The sequence below is a fragment of the Triturus cristatus genome, chromosome 9 (genome assembly GCF_964204655.1).
Source record: "Triturus cristatus chromosome 9, aTriCri1.1, whole genome shotgun sequence".
In the NCBI taxonomy this organism is placed as follows: Eukaryota; Metazoa; Chordata; class Amphibia; order Caudata; family Salamandridae; genus Triturus; species Triturus cristatus.
The window spans coordinates 650071625-650093050 of NC_140592.1; positions in this window are offsets into that span (position 1 = coordinate 650071625).

The window sequence follows — 21426 nt, forward strand, 5'->3', positions numbered from 1 at the left end:
TTTCACTATTGAATTACAAAATAAATAATAAATACATTATTTTAAAGTACAGCAACACTTGAAAGTCTAAGTTTATTAAATGCAACTTTAATATACATATATTACCTTCCTTATACATATATACCTTTCATTCATTTATGATATACCTTCCATGTACTTATGTATCTTTATATTTATCACTTTGCTTCTAATTCAGTATATCCTGCATATACACAATGCACTGCCCTATATCTTACCCTATACCACTGTAAATATATCCTCTACCTTCACTCTGACTCATCTCTAACCGCATTCCACTAATCTCTCCAATGCACAACCCTATTTCTCACCCTATACTGCTCTCAATATATCCTCTATCTCAACTCTCTGACTCACCTCAAACCTAATTCTACTACTCTTTCCAACGCACTGCCCTATTTCTCACCTTATACCTCTCTCAATGTATCCTCTACCTCCACTCTCCCATTCATTCCAAACCCCATACCACTACTATGATCCCCAAAATAACCCTTTCAAGACTTTTCCCTACTCAACCCCTCCTTGCATCATCTCATACCTCTTTTACTATTCAGATCTCCCCCAAAAATGTTTTTCTAAACCTTTCCCTCTGACTTTTCCCCCACCTCCCCTTTACTTATCCCAATCCCCCTCCTACTACTATAAACTCAAAAAAACATAAAAAACTTTCTAGACCCTTCCTTATTCCATCCCTCCACTATTCCTTTTACATTCCAAATTACAGACTAACATATCCACCGCTAAAATCAAATTAATTTCATATTGTCCTTGACTAATTCACCACTAATCCTTTTCTGGTTACGGAGTAGCGTGCTACTCACAAAAAAGCGCTTCAACATCTCATCAGGGGTAGCAAGCGCTATATAAATGCAATCCTTTTCCTCTTCTATCCCTCCACTATCCTTCTCAATCCAAATAACAGACCAACATATCCACCGCTCAAATTAATTTCATATTTAACTATACTAATTGACCACTAATCCTTTTTGGGTTCCGGAGTAGCGTGCTACTCACCAAAGGAGCACTTTGACGCCCCGTCAGTGGTAGTAAGCACCATATAAATGCAAGTGCAATAGAATACAATCTACATACACACAAACAGACCTAATTTAGGTGGGAGATTGCTGATTTCTTCAGTCAAAAATTGCTTTCTTTTATCAGTTTCCCCCCTAAAATTGGCTTTGCTTCAATGTTCTTCAATGGGGAAAATAAAGTCCAGTGATATTAGACAGGTACGTGTTAAAATAATAAAAAAATTTTTTTTTTGCAATTATAAAATATAAAATGTGAATGTAATGTCAAGAGAATAAGTCAAAGCCAACTCTGTGCGATCAGTCTCTGGCAAGAGTCCAGAACACGCGCAATGATGCAAGCAAAGAAAGGCAATGATAGAAATGTAAAGCAATCACTCCCCTTTGTCCTTGCACAGCATTCTGAGCATCATCTTTGTGAATCATTAACTCAGAGATTGCCTATTTGAGAGGCAGGTTATCAAAATAGACATGCAGTCTGGTTTATTGACTGGGAGGACATTTTTTGAAAGCGATAAAAATGCAGGTGATTTAAATGTCTTTACTTTCTTGCCTGCAGACCACATCAAATCCTAGAGTATTCACCTTCCATTAAAAATAAGCATTATCCGAATGTATACTGCGGGGCTTTTTACAGTGTATGTAAAGCTGGCAATACACATACACCATGTCATACATATGAGTTGAAAAGGTCACTAAACAGGTAATATACAAGCTCATGCCATTTACGGGTAGAAATGCACAAAGTGATGCATTAATATCCTGCTTACGGGTGCACCTATGAAACACAAAAAAGTGCACCAAAGAGCAGGGCTCCATACATGGATGAAGCTGAATACACAAGAAAGCTAACCAAAGATACAGCATATTATGCAACTCAACAACATACATCAACCAGGAAAAGCTGTTCTGCCAAATTATTAGTTTTTAGGTCTGGCTTGACAGCACAGCTGTTGCCAGACATTTTGTGACAGATAGCGCGGATCAGGGGCAAAATGTAGATAATATGGTTAAATCCTTTTCCCTCACCACAGCATACAGGGTCAAGCCCCGTTTCCCTGCTGGCTTCTTTGGATAAAGTGCCTCAGGCGATGGATCTTAACTGCCGTATTTTGAGTCAGGAGCTATTTCATCATAACAAGTCAAATTGCATTAACAGTTTCACGTTTAGTCAATGATGGAGTTTGAGATAGTTTAAAAAGTTTTATTTCTCATAAAGAGATTAGTAATTGTCTTTTATTCTTTTTATTTAAATAAGTCAATAAAATCAAGAAAGGTTACAGAAAACTCATCAAAAAGAATGGTTAGAACAAATAATCAACTAATGTATTAAGCATGTGCTATAAAGGAATGATATCCCTATTTTAAAGGATCAAGAATTTAAAGTTAGTAGAACTCATGAAGAGTTCGAGTTCAAAATAAAAGAATGAGAAATGAGGGAGCATAATGCTCAAAATCAAATTAAAGCAGCAGAACTTCCCAAGAAGAGTAGTTCATGAAACTTAGCCAACTCTGAACAATACCAGCAATTAATCATACAGTTGCAGTAGCAATCTGTCAAAACCAGGCATCAATAGTAAGGCAAGGGATAAACAGCAGCAGTTGTTGCCACAACTGTCAGAAAGGGACAAGGGAATGGGTCTGGGGAAATGGTGTGCAGAGAAGCATTGAAGCATTAGACACTAACTGGGAACACGCACTAAAATGAAAAGCCAAAAAATATGGTTGCAAATTGTGTAGCAGGCCTCTCCTCTTTGGATTCAATCAGTCAGCAGCATTGTTCTGAGGGCGAGTTCAGGTCTTCCTTACCCATGAAAATACACGCAGCTCACGAAGTTTTATCACAAAGTTTGTTACAGACATCAAGGGCCTCATGTAGGAAGCCAAATACCGGTCGGTAACGGCCGATTTTCGGTAATTATACCGTTACCGACCGGTATTTTGGCTTTTGAGATGTAGGGGGAGAATTTCATGATTCGGTATTTACCGAATCGGTAAAATTACCGAATCGGTAATATTACCGATTCGGTAAATTTACCGATTCGGTAAATACCGAATCATGAAATGAGATGTAGGGGGAGTGTGTAGTGGGTGTGGGGATTCGTTATTTACCACCAACTAAAGGTTGGTGGTAAATGACGAATAGGTGACAAAAAGCATTTTTGTGCACGTTTAAGTGTGCAATGTGGCAGACATACATGCCCTTAGGGCATGTATGTGCGCCACATGTGCACACATGGCCGAATCAGGGGTGCAACAGGGTGTCAATGTGCCACCCTGCCACCCTTGCATGTGCTCCCCCATTACCGAATCGGTATTTACCGATTCGGTAATGAGGCATACCTTCACATCAATGGGAAGGTATGCCTCATTACCGAATCGGTAAATACCGATTCGGTAATTACCGAATTTTTCCGAATCGGTAATATTTACCGACTCATTACCTACATTGCATTTACCACTTCATAAATACCGAATCGGTATGATTCGGTATTTATGAAGTGGTAAATGCAAGCCCACCTACATAAGGCCCCATATGTGTGTGGCTTCTTTATTCCTAAACCTCCTTTTCCATAGGCATTGAACACAGTTAAACCATCTAATGTTAAATGTTTCATTTGATAAACAATGAACTATGCCAAAGAAGAGAAACATCTACTTGCAAAATCACTGTTTAATACTGTATTTCATCACATGAATAAGTATTAGTCTTTTAAAATGCACAACTATTCTATTCAAGCTTTATGTGAAACATGGTGAGAATAGGAAGTTTAGTCACTAGAAATAATATGTTGCTTAGTAAAAAATTGATTTTTATTAAAACCAGAAACTTCTGCACTTATAGGGAAAATTTCTAAGCAAGTCACATTAAGGTCAAGTTTCTAAAGTGCACTGTGCATATTTCAGCAATATCCAGTACACTTCTAGTTGAAAGAAAACTTGTATTGAAGCATTTCTCCAGCCTATGCTGATAGTTATGACTGCATAGTGTAGTTTGCACATTTGAATGTGTGTTATTTCATTTTGAAATTATATGCTAAGCATTGCAGATATGGCTGTTAATTTCAGAAAATTGCACGTTAATTATCTTTGTTATGACCAACCTAAAAAAGGGCTTTAAGACGCAGTACCATGAAAGGGGCTTTCTTTCCGTCCAGGTGGCAAAAGCCAGAAATACATGTTTCGATTAGGCAGAAGTTGTGCGCTTCCACAAAAAAAGTGCTTGCCTTCAACACAGCTGTGATCATTTTATGTATACAGCTGCATGAGCCAGAAAGAGTAAGGCTGCCTGCCAGTAGGCCTGATATACTTCCTAGGAAAAGTATGCATTAAAGACAATAGGCGTTTTAGGATATACCTTTATTACACTGTGCTAAAGCCCTAGGCAGGTAGTTTGTACATGGAGTTTTACAGATTACAATTGCACACAATGGCTTTGGTTTGGGTGATCCACCTGAACAAACTGTGGGGATAGAAGATATGCACAGTAATAATTCTTTTTAGGCTCTTTTAGAAAAGATAGTACTTTGCACTGACAACTGCAATTTTGGGTACAGTTGTACTTTTATGACTGTATTCCGGATGACAGCCTTGTGGAAAGCTTAAACTCAGTATAATGTACTTCAGTTGGCTATGGTAATAAGCCAATTATAAGAGCTGCATCCCTGATTGGTTGTTTATTGTGAAATGTTACAAAAAGGTCAGTAGGCCTAAAATATTGATTGTGAAAAGCACATGTTTAAATCAATAGGCATTTAAGGGTGGATCGTTATGACTCTGAATTCAAACTCACATATCGTTTCTGTCACATTAAATCTCATAGATTACTTTCATAGGCATGGGTTTTGGTATTGTTATCCTCACTGACAAACTATGAGTATAGACAACTTTGTACACATTTGCAATTTTATGACCGTTTGCTCGATGGTTGCCTTCTGGAAAAGCTTATGCTCAGTAAAATATGCCTGGGTTGGTTAAGGGAATAAGCCAATGATAACATCCATAGGTTGACATGTGTGTAGGGAAATGTTATGCCTGATTCCATATGTCTGGCCTGTATTATGAAAAGCTATATCAAAGGCAATAGGTCTGGCTTATTTATTGTTTAAAGCAAATGGTAATGCCAATACGCCTCTAACCGTGGATTGTTATCACATTATGTTGCGGGCCGTAAAAAGGTATTTGGTTGCATGTAATCCCACAGATTACCATAGTAAGCAAGGGTTTTGGTGTTGGTCACCCACTCTGACAAATCCGGGGCCTAGAATTTCACTGTGATGATTCTGGTCAGGCCCTTTTCAGATGGACTGTATGTTGTTTTGTGAACTGTAATTTTGCACATATTTGTATTTTTTTAATAAATGTAGGCCGATGGTTGACCGTTTGTGTGCTCTTCAGTAGACTTGGATTGCATATATTGTCAAGCCACTGGTAAGTGCTAGAGGCCTTATCAGTTCACTGGGGAAAGTTATGCCAGATTTGTTGAGTGGGATCTGTTTATAATGAAAAGTTAAAACAAAGCAAGTAGGCCTGAATTACTTATTATGAAAAGCATGTGTTAAAGGAAATAGGTTTTTAAGGATGGATCGTTTTTAAACTGTGCTAAAGACTATAGACAAGTATTTTGTTATATGGAATTCTACAGACTACTGTAGTAGGCAAGGGTTTTGGTGCTGGTGAACCACCTGCAAAAACCATGATACAGACGATTCGGTCTATGGTAATCCTTATTATGCTTCATTGTTAAGGATTTTATATTATTTTGACAATTGTATTTTGGACATATTTGTCATTTATTACAGTATACCTGATTGTTGCCATGTGGGAAGACTTATGAACCAATACAATAGTTCTGAGTTGGTTATAGTGACAATCCAATGACAAAGGTTATAGGTCTGATTGTTTATAAAGAAAAGTTATGATAGAGGCCTAAGCCCTGACGTATTGATTCTAAAATATTAAAGTCAATAGGCATTGAGGGTAGAGTGCTATTAATTGCTATTACTCTTGTATGTGTATTGAAACCTACAGATAGGTATGTTGTTAAATGGAATCTCACAGATTACCATATTAGGAAAGGGTTTTGGTGCTGGTTACTCTCTCTTACAAGTCATGTGTATACAAAAAATTGTACTGCCAGATTCCTTGTTAGCCCAGCATAGGAGGGATTGTATTTTACCAATTAAAATGTTGTATCCTTTGTAATTTTATGACTGTATACCTAATGGTTGCCTTGTGGGAAAGCTTAATCTCAGTACAGGAGGTCTCAGTTGTTTATGCTGATAAGTCAATGATGACAGCTACAGGTCTGATGGTTCATTAGGAAACTATATTTCTGTTGCCACGGTTCTGATCTGTTTATTATAAAAAGGTATGATAAATGCATTAGGCCTTACATATTGATTGTGAAGAGTGTATTTTAAAATAAATTGTCTTTTTATGGTAGATCGATATTTCCCTGTTTTAAAGTCCACAGATAGGTATTTTGTTTCATGAAATGTCACAGTTTACCTTTGTATAATGATTTTGATGTAGAGTACTGCTTCTAACAAACCCTAGGAGAGGATTTGCACTGTAATAATTCTTGCAAGAATTTCTTCTTAACTGCCTGCCATATTTTATTAAAAAATAAAATATACATACATACATACATAGACATATATATATATCCATATAAATACATTGAGGTCCTTTGGGTCAGCTCTGTTCTGCCATTGGTCTGTCTGAGTGTCACTTACACTCTGCTTCCATCCATGATAGCAAAGTGCATGGGATAATGGTTCAGTCAACATAAGTCACTGGCTCTCTCTACTGCATTTTCAGATCACATGCGTACATCAACGCTTAAATGAGTGTGCTTCAATGTCGGCTGGTTGCCCAGTCCTTTATGTTTCATTTTTAAATTTTTATAGCCCCTCTTTCATTTCTTTGTTTCTCCTCTTTTTATTTTAATGTTTCTTAATAGGATACTACAGCTCTCCAGGTAGTGCTAACGGGTAACTTGCTTACCGCTCGTATCATCTGCATTATGCCACATCCCACCTGGCCACCTCCTCTGTACCAGGAGACCATTATGGAATGCTGTTGTCAATAGTGTATCTTTGTTTTACCATATCAAGATAGTCAACACGTTGGTCCTAAATCCACTTACCATGCTTGCACATTAAAACAACTATAGACTTTTTACAATACCTTTGCAAGATGGACACCTTCAGTTATGTTCAGTTTTGTTATTGCAAGCATATGCCCGCTGGGTGATGGCAGCATGTTTTCTTTTTTGTGCTTGCATTCTTCTAATGTATCTTGCATGTGTGTGCATTTTATTGCAGTTGTGTCAACCACTGAATGCAAGAATGAGTCAGTGAATGAATATATGGACACATGCATGCAAGGATAAGTGACAGAGTACATTGTCATTGATCCCTAAACACACCAATGAAACAAAAGGTGCTTTAAATCATAAGCCTGATTGTTGGACATACCAATGCTTGTTCAGTTTAAAATGGGTGTACTTGCCAAGCCAACTAGTGTTGGGTCGGCCCGAAGTCCTTCAAATCCATCAAGGATCCCTAGGAGTGCAATTTTTGGTGTCAATGTTACAGGCTGAGACAAGATTCTGGACAATGGTCTACCAAGTCTAGACCAATATTGGGCAATCAGTGAGCATTGACATACCATTTAAAATAAGACTGCCCCAGGGGAGGAACAGTGGGTGCTGTTGGGTTCAGCCAGGAGTCCTGCTTGCCAGAGCGCTTGAGGGGTCTTGTATGTAAGGTGCAAATAATGCAATTGGATCATGAATTGTGCTGAGATGACAAGCTCTTTGGGAGTCATACAATCCTCCTGCCATCAGCATTGTCTAAATCGTCAACGCATTCCTCATACCTCCACCAGAGGTGGATTAATCCTGTCAGGGCATTACAGACTAAGGAACAGTAAAGCTGATAGATCTATCCACAACCTAAGCTGCCATTCAGTAAACTAGCTTCCAAGGGACTGAGTTCCGTCAAAATCACTCAAGTCAGGCAGATAGCGCTTGAGTGTGTGTTTCAGCTGTAAGTAACAATGGACCTGGGTGGGGGAGAGTGCGAAATGGGTCTGTAGGTTTGCAAAGGAGCATATATGCAAACCTCGTCACACAGCTCCCAACTCAGTAAACCTGTTCCAGTCTCATTGTGGAAACCCCTCCAATCGCACTGTATGATCCAGCCAGCGCCCCCTCTAGAGGGGAGTCTATTGGGTTAGTTTCTTGTCCCAACCAAGAAATCTATTCACAGCTCACCACCCTAGGAAGATCGTCTTAGTAAGAGGAATGGGCCTGCCATAGAGGTAATGCATCTCCCTCTCCAGGCTGAGATGAGCCAGTTCCAGCCGATAGGCTGGGTCACTCCAACCCCGGTCAGCCAATCGTTGATGAGCTCGGGTATCATGAACACCTAAGTACTTAAAGCTAAGGCAGCGGATCAAAATGTGAGACTGTCACTTAACCACAGCATTATCACCATGAAAAGGGACTAGAGGGATTTGTTTCAGTTCACACTGAGCCCTGAGGTGTCTTCAAAGAGATTTGGGATTTTGAGCATGCAAGGGCCTGAAGTCGAAGGGTCAGCGAAGAAGAGAAGGACATAGTCTGCATAAACGGCAATTCTGTCTTCCATTGGTTCGGTCGACCTCCATCCCCGCAGCCGAGCATCACAACGCACTTTGCGGGCTAAGGGTTCCATGGCAAGTTCAAAAAGGAGAGGGGAAAGTGAACACCCTTGTCTAGGCCTGCGTCGGCCTGGAAATTTGTGGGATAATATGCCATTAACAAGTACCTGTGCCGAGGGGTGTGAGTATGTGAGGCCCAGCAGCTAATAAAACGTGGCGCCAAATCCCATACATTGCATCACCCCATCAAGGTAGCTCCAGTTCAAAGTGTCAAAGTCTTTTTCAAAATCTATAAGCATCAGTGCCATCCCCCCTTCAAAACTATGGACATCGGCCAGGGCAGCATGGACAAGTTGGATATAGTGTCTTTTGCCGTGATTAGGTATAAAGCCACATTTATCCGGGTGGACTAGCGTATTGAGCATCAGTTGCAGTCTATTTGCCAGTACCTTGGCACAGATTTTGATATCAATGTCAATTAATGAACTAAGGCGGTAAGAACGTGCATTTGGGCGTCTGGTGATCTGATTTAGGGAATACCACAATGGTGGCTAGATCCATCTCTGGGGAAGAGACCTTTTTCCCCTGCTTTGTTGTATAAACTGAGCAAATGTAGGGCGACAATGTTGCAGAGTATGAAGTAATATTCATAGGCAAATCCGTCTGGGCCAGGAGTTTTGCTGAACTTCAGGTCGCAAGTCGCAACCAGGACCTTGCCTTCAGTAATGGATGTGCCCAGTGTGGATCTCTGGACACCTGTGAAACAGGGGAGAGGGACGTCTGGCAGGAGAGGATGAGCAATCTCTCAGGAAGGCCTAGGATGTTGAGCGTATAAGTGTTTGTAGTAGTTCTCAAAGACATTTGAAATAGCTCCTGGGCCATTGATTGGGGACCCGGAAGAATCGTCAATTAATGGGATAAAGCGGGAGCTAACATTTATGCTTGTGAGTCTGTAGAGGAGTGTGCTGCTCCACAGGACAAAGATAAAGAACCACCCAAATGCAATCTGGAATAAGAAACAAAAGTGTTGGGAGCTACACAAGTCACAGCATTACAAATGTATTTGGGAGATACTCCTTTAAATGCTGCACTGGTTCCCCCGTGTGACTTCCTTTGAACCACATTAGGGAGCAAGGAATCTGACAGTTCACATGCCAACATAACCATGTGCCTCCCCCATCTACTTATTGTAGATGTTGTAGGCTTTAAAATTGTTTCTGATGTGTGAACAAAGACTTACTGAACTTTCTTGAAGGAGGCTATTCTATTTACATAAATAGATAACGCTGTATGAACATCTAGACAATATAGCATTCCTTTTTCAAGAGAAGAGGATTCAGGAAAAAACAGTAGCAAAACTATTTCCTGTTCAACATAAAAAGTCTTAGCTAATGTTGGTAGGAACATTTGAGCACTTTATCAGGTAGAAATCTAAGAAACAGCTCATGACATAACAGGGCTCCAATAACCCCCAAAGTTACAACCTTATTTTATCGCTACCAAACAGAAGATTTGAAATGACAGATGTCATAAGGAAACTGTTTCTAGTGGCTCAAAAGGTGAGCCCGTTAAAAAATGCAATATTAAAGGTAAATCCAAAGGAGGGATTGGTGAATGAACCACTTGACCTTTTTAACAGCCTAGATGGCAAGTTTTTTTAATGACAATATATGTTTGTCTCTGAAAGCCTTAATGGTTGCCCATTACCTACGTAGGGTTCACAATGCTAAGTTGAATTCAAAACCTTCTGTGAGGAAATCCTCTGTGCTGACAGGGATGTACTAAATGGAATCAACCCATTCAGCAGTATACCACTTCTGAACATTTTTCCAATGTCTTTCATACAGTTTCAATGTGGCCCGTCTCCTAGAGTGTGGGACTACCAAAGACACTTCATTAGAACATCCCTGTTCCTGCTCACCTAGTCTCACCCTCCAAACCGCCAACAGTAATCTCCTCAGAGCTTCCTCCAATAATGTGGGTTCCATCAGGAGGGAAGTGTGTATTGGACTAGGTTTCCTGCAAGACTAGGTTTTATCTCCAGAAGTAGCGTCCGGGCCTCGCCCCCTCCCTTGAATGTCAAGTTAAGTCAAGTTGTCTTTATTCAAATGCATAAAAACAAATCCATTAAAGCGTAAGAAGCATTAAAAACAACAATATAAAGTGCATGTCCCAAAATATAGACGAACTACTATAGTCCGTTAAACAAACACACAAAAATGTTAAAGGGCTTAAAATATCATTTATATTGGCCTTTTATAATTATGTGCAAATCCTATTTCGCTATGTTTACAGGTTTGTTGGCGAGCATACTCAGCCCAATTGTATAAAGTGCCTATGTGCTGATATGTATAAAAATAAAAAGTTAAAAAATTGGGACTCTTAAAATGTTGTATTGCACAGCCCTAAAAACCACTAAATAGTCATATGAAACATTTAGAATTCGCTACATCATGATCTAATCATATTGTTAAGGCCATCTTTCTTCTGATATAAAACACCTCCCATAAAAATGACACCATTCTACAGCATATTTCTAAAGAAGGCAGAGTTTGCAGGAATAACTATGGGTATGGCCCTGCTGTTTGAATATTGGGATGATATATATTTTCCGTGGTCTGGTATAAAACTACACAAAAGGACCACATGCAATGTTCCCTCTTGCATTTCTTCAGCCAAATTCTGAAAGTCTTTGAACAGCGACTGAAAAGTATAAGTATGGGGTGGCATTTTCTGAAATAATTGCCCCCTGGCCTTAGTAGAAAATCCTGCTATTAGGGAGCCTACTTTGACTACTGTTGGAAAACAATTTTGAAAGTTTTTGAAGGGATATCTTTCTGCCAAGGAGCAAAGAAAAAATGTTTTCTCTATGTTCTACAACTCTTTAGATAATAATCTTTCTATTGAATTGTACATGAAGCCATTCAGGCTTTTTTTCTGCTCTATTTTGCAAAAAACACCCTCTTTCTGCACTGCTGATGATTTCTCTATTATGTTTTAATGCATCACATAATTCTGCCCCATCAATGATTCTATCCCTCTGTCCCTGTCTTCACCTGTGTGATCTGTCTGGGGTTTCTTCCCATTGGGCTGCTCAGTAGACCCTGGGGCTTGTGTATTCGGTGTTGCTGTCACTGCTTTATCAATCATGTTCTGCATCATCTCTCTAGGAGTCATATTAGAGATGCTCTCCTGAGATTACTCTTCAGAATTACTCACTTTCTCAGGACACTTCTCTTTGGAAGCACATTCCCCAAATGTAAGAACCTCCTCCCTTCTCCTGCATTGGAAAGTAACTACTATGAGAGGAAACAGTAAGACCACCCTGCATTTCCTATTTCTATACAAACCAAGGGGCATATGCACAAGCCCCTATTGTCACAGGAACGTCGCTTTTTGTGACGTTTCCATGGCGATGAAGGCCTCACATTATTTACAAGGCAGCGGCAAGCCACTTAACGTGGATTCATGCTGCTTTGTAAATAAGGTCCCCTTTCACGCTATGCTTAGCGTGAAAGGGGTGGGCAGTGGATGTTGCGGTGGGCGTTCCACCGCAACACCCATTGATTTTGACGCTGCCCCCTATTTACAAGGCCAGAGTAAATAGGAGGCAGTGCCAAAATTAAGACCAGGGAAAACCTGGTCTTAACTTGGCGAAACGAGGAGAAATGCTTTATTCCTCCTCTTTTTTGTTTTTTCCATGTGGGCTGCCTTGTGTTCCTTTATTGAAAGCACCCACTTTTTTCATCTCACTTAAAGACCTGTCTGCACATATTTCTATATGACTGCTTACAGCCAGCATCTGTGGGTGCTTCTCGAAGTTTGGTTAGAGCATATTTTTCCAAAGTTAATGCTGCTTGCAGTGCAAGACACTGGGCAATCATACATTTTAAAGGAATAAAGTTGTCATGCAGAACAATTTACACATTACAGTAACTGTTGAACAAATTAATGCAAGAAGATATAGGGCTATACATTCCCACTGCCTAGTAAGCCTTGCGTTAACGCTACATTAATCTGCTTTAAAATGCACCATTTGCCAATCTTTTTTTCATTTCTTTCTCAGGAGAGGACTTCCCCCTGGACCGCAGGTTTGTCCATTGAAGTTGTTCACATCGCATGCTATATAAAAATCATGCCCAACGTTTACGTTCACCACTTTCAAATGTCACCAGTCGCCACTGCCACAATTGACACTGGAGTTGAGCATTTAAAAGCATTTATCATTTCACCTCTTTGCTGGCTGTAGCACAACTACATTTAGTGATATCACTGGGGGTAGGGACACATATGGGGCTGGTGCCCTATCTGTAAATGTCCTGTCCCCTCTCTTCTTCCATGCGCCTTGTGCCCCACCATCGGTGTCAGCCAGCGAATAGCAGACACCGCTCTATCAGCCTGGTAACATCAGTGTTCCTATTTACATTTCATGTTTTACTTATTCTTGCATTCCCTAAGAGTATTTTCTTTTTTCCAGGATGGTGTGTCTCTGTATTTTTTTTCATGCAGCCTATTACTCATGTATAGAGCATAATGTGAAATGTGCTGCCTTTGTGTAGCTGTGTTAGTTCAAGATGTGGTTCTGTCCTGATTGAGAGGTGTGGAGTTCAGTCCAACCACAGTGTGAATTTCTCACAGTGCCTCTCAGTATGTCATAAAGGGTTTCGAAATACATGCTCATCCAGTACTTGGCTCCTTTGCAGAAGGCACAGAGCAATGGTCAAGTGTGCCAATTGTAATTGTGATTATATGGAAAGTGTCTGAAGGCGGTACATAGGTGTCAAAGTATTGGCAGGGCTAAAGTTAATGAAAATGCAATTTGTACAGGAGGGTAGGTGCATTTTGTATAAGGGTGGTGAAGTGAAGCACATACAAGGTGAAAGAATGTATGTTCAGGAGAGAATGAAAAGAAGGTGCCGAAGAGGAAAGAGATAAAATGTGAGATACGCTGATTGAATGTTCAGAAAGATGAGAGAAGAAAAAGAGTGTGGTGTAACGATTGCGACACTCCAAAGACCACTCTCCTTCCATAGACCATCATAATATTTAATACACAGTCTGCTTAAAAGTGGTTGTAGGCGCACAGCTGTGTATTTTGATTGACCTCACCTCTCAATAAATAAAAAGTTGGTTACAAAAAAAGTTACTTTGTGTGTGTGTGTGTGTGTATGTATATGTGTGTGTGTGTTTTCAGGTCATTGAGCTTCCTTAAAGCAGCTGGTTAAATAATAAAAATAAAACGTTACTTGTCTTTCTTCTGCTCTGTTTTTCTGGCTGTACAGTGACCAGCAGAATGTAGAGACTTATCGCAACATGTTTATTTTTTGCACTCCTTGTGTAATCATGGAAAGGTTGGAATCTTTTTGCATGTTTCTATTGCATCTTCAAAAAAACAAAAAAAAACTGACCTGTACATCTAACTTGTACTAAACTGTTTCTAATATTTCTAGTATCTTTTTACACAAATATCTAACAGCTTTTTTCATGTGTTTAATTTTGTACTAGAGATTTTATTTTTATTCTTCATGTTTACAAACATGCATTCCCTTTCATATGAAATAGCTGCTCGCCAAGTATTTATGTGTTTTTTGAGAAAAGTGCTGGTGTGACCATGTTTTAATAATGAATAAAGTACACCCTGCCATATTGATAACGATGTTGCAAGTAACCTCCGAGTTCCATAACTTTACCTATATGGTCATGGAACTTCTTGATGACTTGCAATAGCCTTTTAATGTACAGAAGGGGGTAATTTATATTTATGGCAGTGAGTACATATACATTTTACCCTCATGCGCACAATCTTCATGATCACTTATGGTATTTGTACCTGCCAGTGACACCTTGTGTGCCCCACTAAATATTTAGAGGCGCCACAGGCTACATTTATGACATATTTATTTGTATAATAAAAATATGCTGGATGGGGCGCTGTGTTTAACTTAAGAACACTGCCCCTATGTACTAAAATAAAAACAGGCCTACTACTGCTCCTGCGAGTTTGCGTTTGTTTTACAATGCAAGAGTAGAAACATTTACAAATGAAGGGCCAAATGTACAACCTTTTCATTTTGCGAGTCGCAAATCGCATCGATTTGCGCCTCGCAATTTGCGGCTCACAAAATGCAATTTACAACAGTGTCTTAGACACTGATAGCGATTCCTAATGGGCTAATGGGGTCGCAAATTGCCTGCCTCATTAATATTTATGAGGCAGGTGCTGTTAGGATCGGCTAGCACTCCCAGGGATGGTGGTCAGCAGACCACCATGTCTGTGTCTGCTTCTCGAAGAAAGCAGCTTTTTAAAAAATGCATCCCATTTTCCTCAAAGGAAAACGGGATGCATTTAAAAAGAAAAATGAAACTTTTCAGTTTCATGTTTATTAAGGGCAGGCAGTGGTCCCTGGGACTACTGCCTGCTCTTAAAAAGCTATTTTCGTACCTTTCCCAATTGTGAGAAGCTTACCACCTACTTGAAGTAGGTGGTAAACTGCAAGTGTTTTACGACCCCTAATGCGGTCGCAAAACAATGGCACATACAATTTGGACTCACTATTAGGATGGGACGTCCTTGGCACGCCCCTTCCTAATAGCGAGTCTCAAACCCTATTTTGCAAGTCGGTAAATGATCACAGACTCGCAAAATAGGGTTTGTACATGGGCCATACCAATTTTGCGATCGCAAACGGGCTGATTTCCCGTTTACAACAGCAAAAAACTGTCGTACATCTGGTCCCAAAAGCATTCTATTTAGCAAGGTCACCTTCTCCTTTGAAATTAAACAATGGTCAGTCGAGCATTCTGAGTAAAACAAATGTCACAGTGAGGCCGCTTTCACTTTGCAAAGGTAAGTAAACAAGTGTGCCTACTTCCGCGAGGTGGTGTTTGATATTACTTTATAGGAATATATCAATAAAGAAATGTAAACGCTGCATGCCTGCTACAGTATGGCCGCACTTACATGCTTAACACGAGAGCAAACGTCATAATGCACAAGACAAAAATAAATCTGAAATTACAAACTAATGTTTGTAGGAAGCAAGAAACAAAGGATTATCTCAAGAGATGTATTTTGAAGTTGTACAAAAAGAAAAAAATGGAGAGTGAATAGAGCTTGTGCGATGAGGTTAAGCCTCAATATTATAAGTGTGACGAGGGAGGCGCGGGATGAGGGAACGGTACATATGTTCACGCTTAGCATAATTTGGAGAAAACGAGTCCTTCACACTTGCTTCCCTCACTATCACCCAATTTGCCCCTCAAGATTTCCATAGCCCCTTTCTCCAATAAATTTGCTTTAAAGTACTCGTAAAGTCGCCTTAAATTCCAGCCGTGCCTCGTCATCGTCTCAGTCATAACACGTGAGGTAAATCCTATCTCAGAGACAGGACAAATCAGGTATGTTGAAGGAACCCCGCCCATCCTCAGCTGGGCGCTATATAATGATAGCATTTCTCTGGCACTTTCTACTTTTTTGCTGTCTATGGATAAGAACAAGGAATTGTGAAGCTGGGGCAGTGCCTGATCCTCCTGTGGCCTTCCCCCAGAGGGTTCCTTCCCTCTGGGGCTTGGGTTAAAGCCTCGGAACATTGCGGGAGGAGCATGAGCTTGGTAACTGTATCCCAGCTCCATTTTGTGGCTGTGGCTAACCGGATGGTGCTGGATTTTGGATGGGACTCCATGGTGTGTTACTTGGTTGGTAAAGGAAAGCCGGTCCTTCCCAGGAGGAGAATTTGGACTACAAGCTAGAAACTCAGTCCACTTAGGCGCGATATAAAGCAAGGTGAATCAGCTTGGCTGTATTAGGAAAATTGAAAATTGTAATAAAGATATTTAAACAAAAATAAAGCGAGGGGAATGTTTAGGGGGCATTATTGTGATGTTTATTGTGATGTTTATTGGAGAAAAGAAAACGTTTTGTGGATTTCTGTGCTGTCGTTTTGGCCATCCTGGTGATGAGACACTTCAGCAAGAGGAGAGACATATCTCCAGAGTCTTCTTGTTTTCCTTCTCTTCACCTTAAGAAATTCAGACATGAGTGAGAGGATTTTGATTAGAAGAAAATCTAAAGGATAGTACTTGATACCATTGCCGCAATAAAGAAAAAAGTATTCTGATGTCATAGGCTGTGGAATGCAACGTAACATATAGTCCTATGTTTCTGATTCAGAGTGCAGTGATGACTTAGCTCCCTCTATGGTCAAATGGGAAATATATTTCTTCGATATTATAAGAGAATATATTTTGAAAAGCTCTGCTGAGAAAAAGGTGGACTCTGCTTTTAAGAAGATTTGTGCTGGGGCACAACTATCCCTTCTACAGGGGTTTCTGGAGCTTACACTGTGCAGTCTCTTATGTCAGACTTTAAATCTCTGCTCAGAGTAGTTCAAGGAGGGCAAGAATGTTCAAATTTGCTAGAAAATATGGAAAAACAAACAGTATTTTAATATGACATTTCTTTGGAGTCTGTCAGGGCCTCTGCTTTGACCTGAAGTGCTTGAGTTGCAGCTCATGTAAACTTTTACCTCAAAGAGTAGAACACAGATGTTGCTCGGCGGTTCTCAGCTCTAAAAATGCCACTTGCTGGGGTTCATCTGTTTGGAGCAGAGTTGGAAGACAAGCGGCATAGAATTTTCAAGAAAAGAAAGTATTCATTTTCATTTAGGAAACAACATATCGATTCTAATATATCAAAATAGATATCTTCTTTGTGCAATCCCTCCAGGTGGCAGCAGGCAAATGAGAATCTGTCTAGATTCCAAGGAAAGGCTTTCTCGTGGAAATTCCAGAAGAACCAGAAGCCAGATTTAGTACATAATGAACAGCTTTCCTGACTATGTGGGAAGCTGGGAGGAATATGACTAGGATTAGAGGTTGAGGAAGGATTCAACACCTCCTGGAGGGATGGACCAGGGATATGTCAGACAAATGGAAATTCAACATTGTGGAGTGATATTATTCAATAAAATTCCTTTCAACCCCTGTTCCTCAGGGCCTTAAACTGAAGATTTGCTGGAGATTTTCCCCCTGTAGCAAGCTACTATTTCGCATCAACTTGCTCCATAATTGACTACATGTTCACCAGTCTCTCGCTGGTTCCTTTCATACTCGGCTTCAGAATGGGAGACAAGGGGGAAAGCGATCACCGTCCACAAGAAATCTCCATAAGTGCAATTACACCTCCCTGCATTCAGTCAGCACCACCCTGGGGCTCCAATTATATGTCAAACTACAAAAGAATTAAATTACTGGTGGAAAATATTGAGTCCCTGTCAGGAACAGTAATCAATCTCATACTCTCACAACTGACAGCAGCAAAGAGTCATATTTCAAACTTGGAACGCTTTACTGCCACATTTACAGACCTTTAGACCTCACAAACCAAAAAGAACCATCCTCTGGCCCCCAAGCAGGAAAAAAGGATAACGAAAGTGCAACGGGCCTCAAAAGATCCATAAACGGCTCAATGAGGTCCCTGCGACATGACCCAGGGAACACAAGTCTACTTTCTTCTCTGTGACAACTGAGAACAAAGTTAAAGAAACTGAAATGTGGCATCAACAGAAATTAGGAAGAACAGATCTGGGCAATATTCCTAAACAACATATACCACAACAATAGCACTCGCTTTTGGAAAATGGTAAATACAATAACACACCCTCAGCATGGAGGCACTTCTCCCCACATACTAGAGGAATCTTGGGCCTGCTTCTTAAATGAGCACTTCATTCACCAAATTGTGGGTTCTTTATCAATTTCCCGAAATAGGGCCTCATTGGGAGACGGCTTGGAAGGCACTCTACCAAAGGAGGGAGCCCTACAAATAACTCCCGTCATAGATGAATTGCCGGAGGAGGAGACTAATGCTGCGGAGTTGCTCTTGATAAGGCAGCAGATCACAAAGGGAAGAAAGAAAGGGGCCCTGGGCCCGAATGGAATTCCGCTGGCACTGTTCAAACAGAGGGCTGCAGAGTGGGAAAGCATACTTCAACTGCTATTCTCGGAGGATAGATCATTGGGCAGAACCCCTGACTCATGGAAAGGCTCCACGATTGACCCAATTCACAAAAGTGGTGATATGGCCTTGCCTGGTAAGTACCAACTGGTGGCTCTGATTGACAACGAGGCCAAATTCTTTGTGGGAACTGTGTTGGAGGAACTCACAGCCTAGGCAGTTGCCAACAATATAATACCATTAAACCAGGCAGGCTTCTGCAAAAAAACAGGTACAACAACCAACATCCTGACAGTCTATCTGCTCACTGATGCAGCAATGTCCAAGAAAATGCTGCTGCACCTCTGTTTTATTGATTTCAGCGCCGCTTTTGATAATGTTGATAGGGCAATATTGTGGGGGAAGCTAGCCTGTTTGGGCATTCCAGAAGTACTTCTAAAAATGTTAACACTCCTCCATACAGATACCTGGGTGCAGGTGAAACTGGGAGCAGGGACCCACCTCTCAAGAAGAGTAACAACAACCAAAGGCCTGAAGCTGGGCTGTGTGCTGGGCCCCACCTCATTCAATATATTTATGGCAGATATACCTCAGACACTCAACACCTGCAACTCCCACGCGCCCTGGCTGGGGGGCACAACTTTGTCCCACCTCCTGTATGCCGATGATGTAATTCTGCCTACCCATACAGCAGTTTGCATGCAACACCTTCTCAACGAAATGCAGGACTATGCCAGAGAAAACAACTTGACAATCAATCTGAAGAAAACAAGGACAATGTCCATTAACAATAAGAGGAAACGAGCAAGGACTTGACACCTGGGCGGCACACAAATAGAATCAGCGTCTACATAAATAACAAGGGATCCTTTGTACGACAACAAGAAGAGATCAAAAGGACAGGGCTTGTGTTAGCATTAGCTTTGAAAAATCTAACATCAAAACTAGCTGGTCCAACACTAAGCCCCCTCCTGAAAGTAGCACAGGCTAAAATTCTACCCACAATAACCTATGGCAGCGAAACAATGTGAGGCAGAGGCACCAAGCTATTGGATAGAATTCTAGTCAAAGCATACAGAATGATGTTTAGCCTCCCAAATTATACCTTCCCGGCAAAACTAAGGTTGGAGTTTGGCCTACTGAAGCAATCTTTGGCCAGGCACGGCGCATACATCATCTGCTGGAATAAGATCAGATCATCGGCCCCAAACACTCTAAACCAACTCATATGGCAAGAGCTCTAGCAGAAGGACAAATCCCCTGCAAAAAGCTATTTACAGGAAGCTCTGGCGACCACTGGGCTTTCTGCCCTTTGGAATACACAGATCCATCACTAAGCCTTCAAGAAGCTGGTCTGGAAATCTCTCAAACAACTCTCCTTGGTGGAGGACAAAGCCGCCTTTTTGGCCAGATCTCATGCCTAGATGACTTTAAATGACTATAAATCTTAGCTCCTCAAAAATATTTTAACTTGGGATACCCAAAACCACAGAAAATAAAATTCTTAAAGCTTCACCTTGGCATGCTCCTGTGTACTCAGAACCTTCCAACATGGCTGCGGGTGTCACTTCCAACTTCATGCAGCCTTCGGCAAAAACGACCAGGGAGATATCATCCACCTACTATGCACCTGTATGGAGATGTGGCAGGAAAGGAGACCACTTCTAAAAATTCCCTTCAATCAGAGGGGAATTTGCTCCAGGATGTAAGCAGTTCTGGCATGCTTTGACCCAGGAGCACCACAACTAAATTGTAGACTAGTAAGATTTCTTGCATTAGCTGAGCATAAAATGCCACACAGTTAGACCATGAGATTAAGCCTCAGCAGGAATTCAGAGCAGGCACCAGAATCCACCCTATGCAAGCGTAGTCTTTAAGAATCATCGGCAGCTTCACACATTGGTGAACCAAGTACAGTCTATTTAACTAAAGAACAGAGGCCGTTCCAACCAAGGTAGTGCCGGGAAGCCCTCACCCGTGGTCTGCAACTTAGAACTTCCGTGAAAATCCTTCCGGCATCGATTACAGTGGCTACCTCGGCAACAAACTCTGTAAAGACTGCATTACTTGCACCGGTAACAAACTGCTCTAGCACCAAAGTGATTTTTAACTGTTAGCAACTCAACTTACTTAAAGCTTTTATAATATTCTTTGTAATTTATAAGTGTGCACCTTCACATTTTATCATGTTCTTTTGGTTTTAACTGAAGCTTTTGTATTGCAATGGTTTTTAGTAACTATTGAAATGAAATAAATTCAAATTCCTGTTCCTTTAAAGACTAAATTCATGCCATATCAGAAGGATCCAGAGAAGTGTTGGAAATGGAAATTCAGACAGTGTGGTCCAAAAAGGCAATTTTTCCACTGCCTGAGTTGGAAAGAAGTTGAGGTGTGTATTACATTGTGTTTTTGGTACCAAAGGTAAATAGAGGGTGCCGGATTGTGATTCATCTAAAGGAGGTAAACACATTTGTCAAACGTTATCCATTCAAGATGGGGACTCTCCATAGGTCAATACTGTTGCTGTCAAACCATAATTTAGTGAATACGCTGGACTTAATGTATGCTTACATCCATATACCAGAAAGTAGAAGAACATCAAAAGTTTTTCATATTCAGAGTTTTACTATTTAGTCTAAAATCCCGGATGCTTACAAAGATGTTAACTCTGCTGCTGACACAGCTTCATCTACAGGGAATATCAGTCTCCCATATGTCAATGACTAATTACTGGATGCTCCTTGTTAAAAGGTCTTGAGCCATCATCTAGAA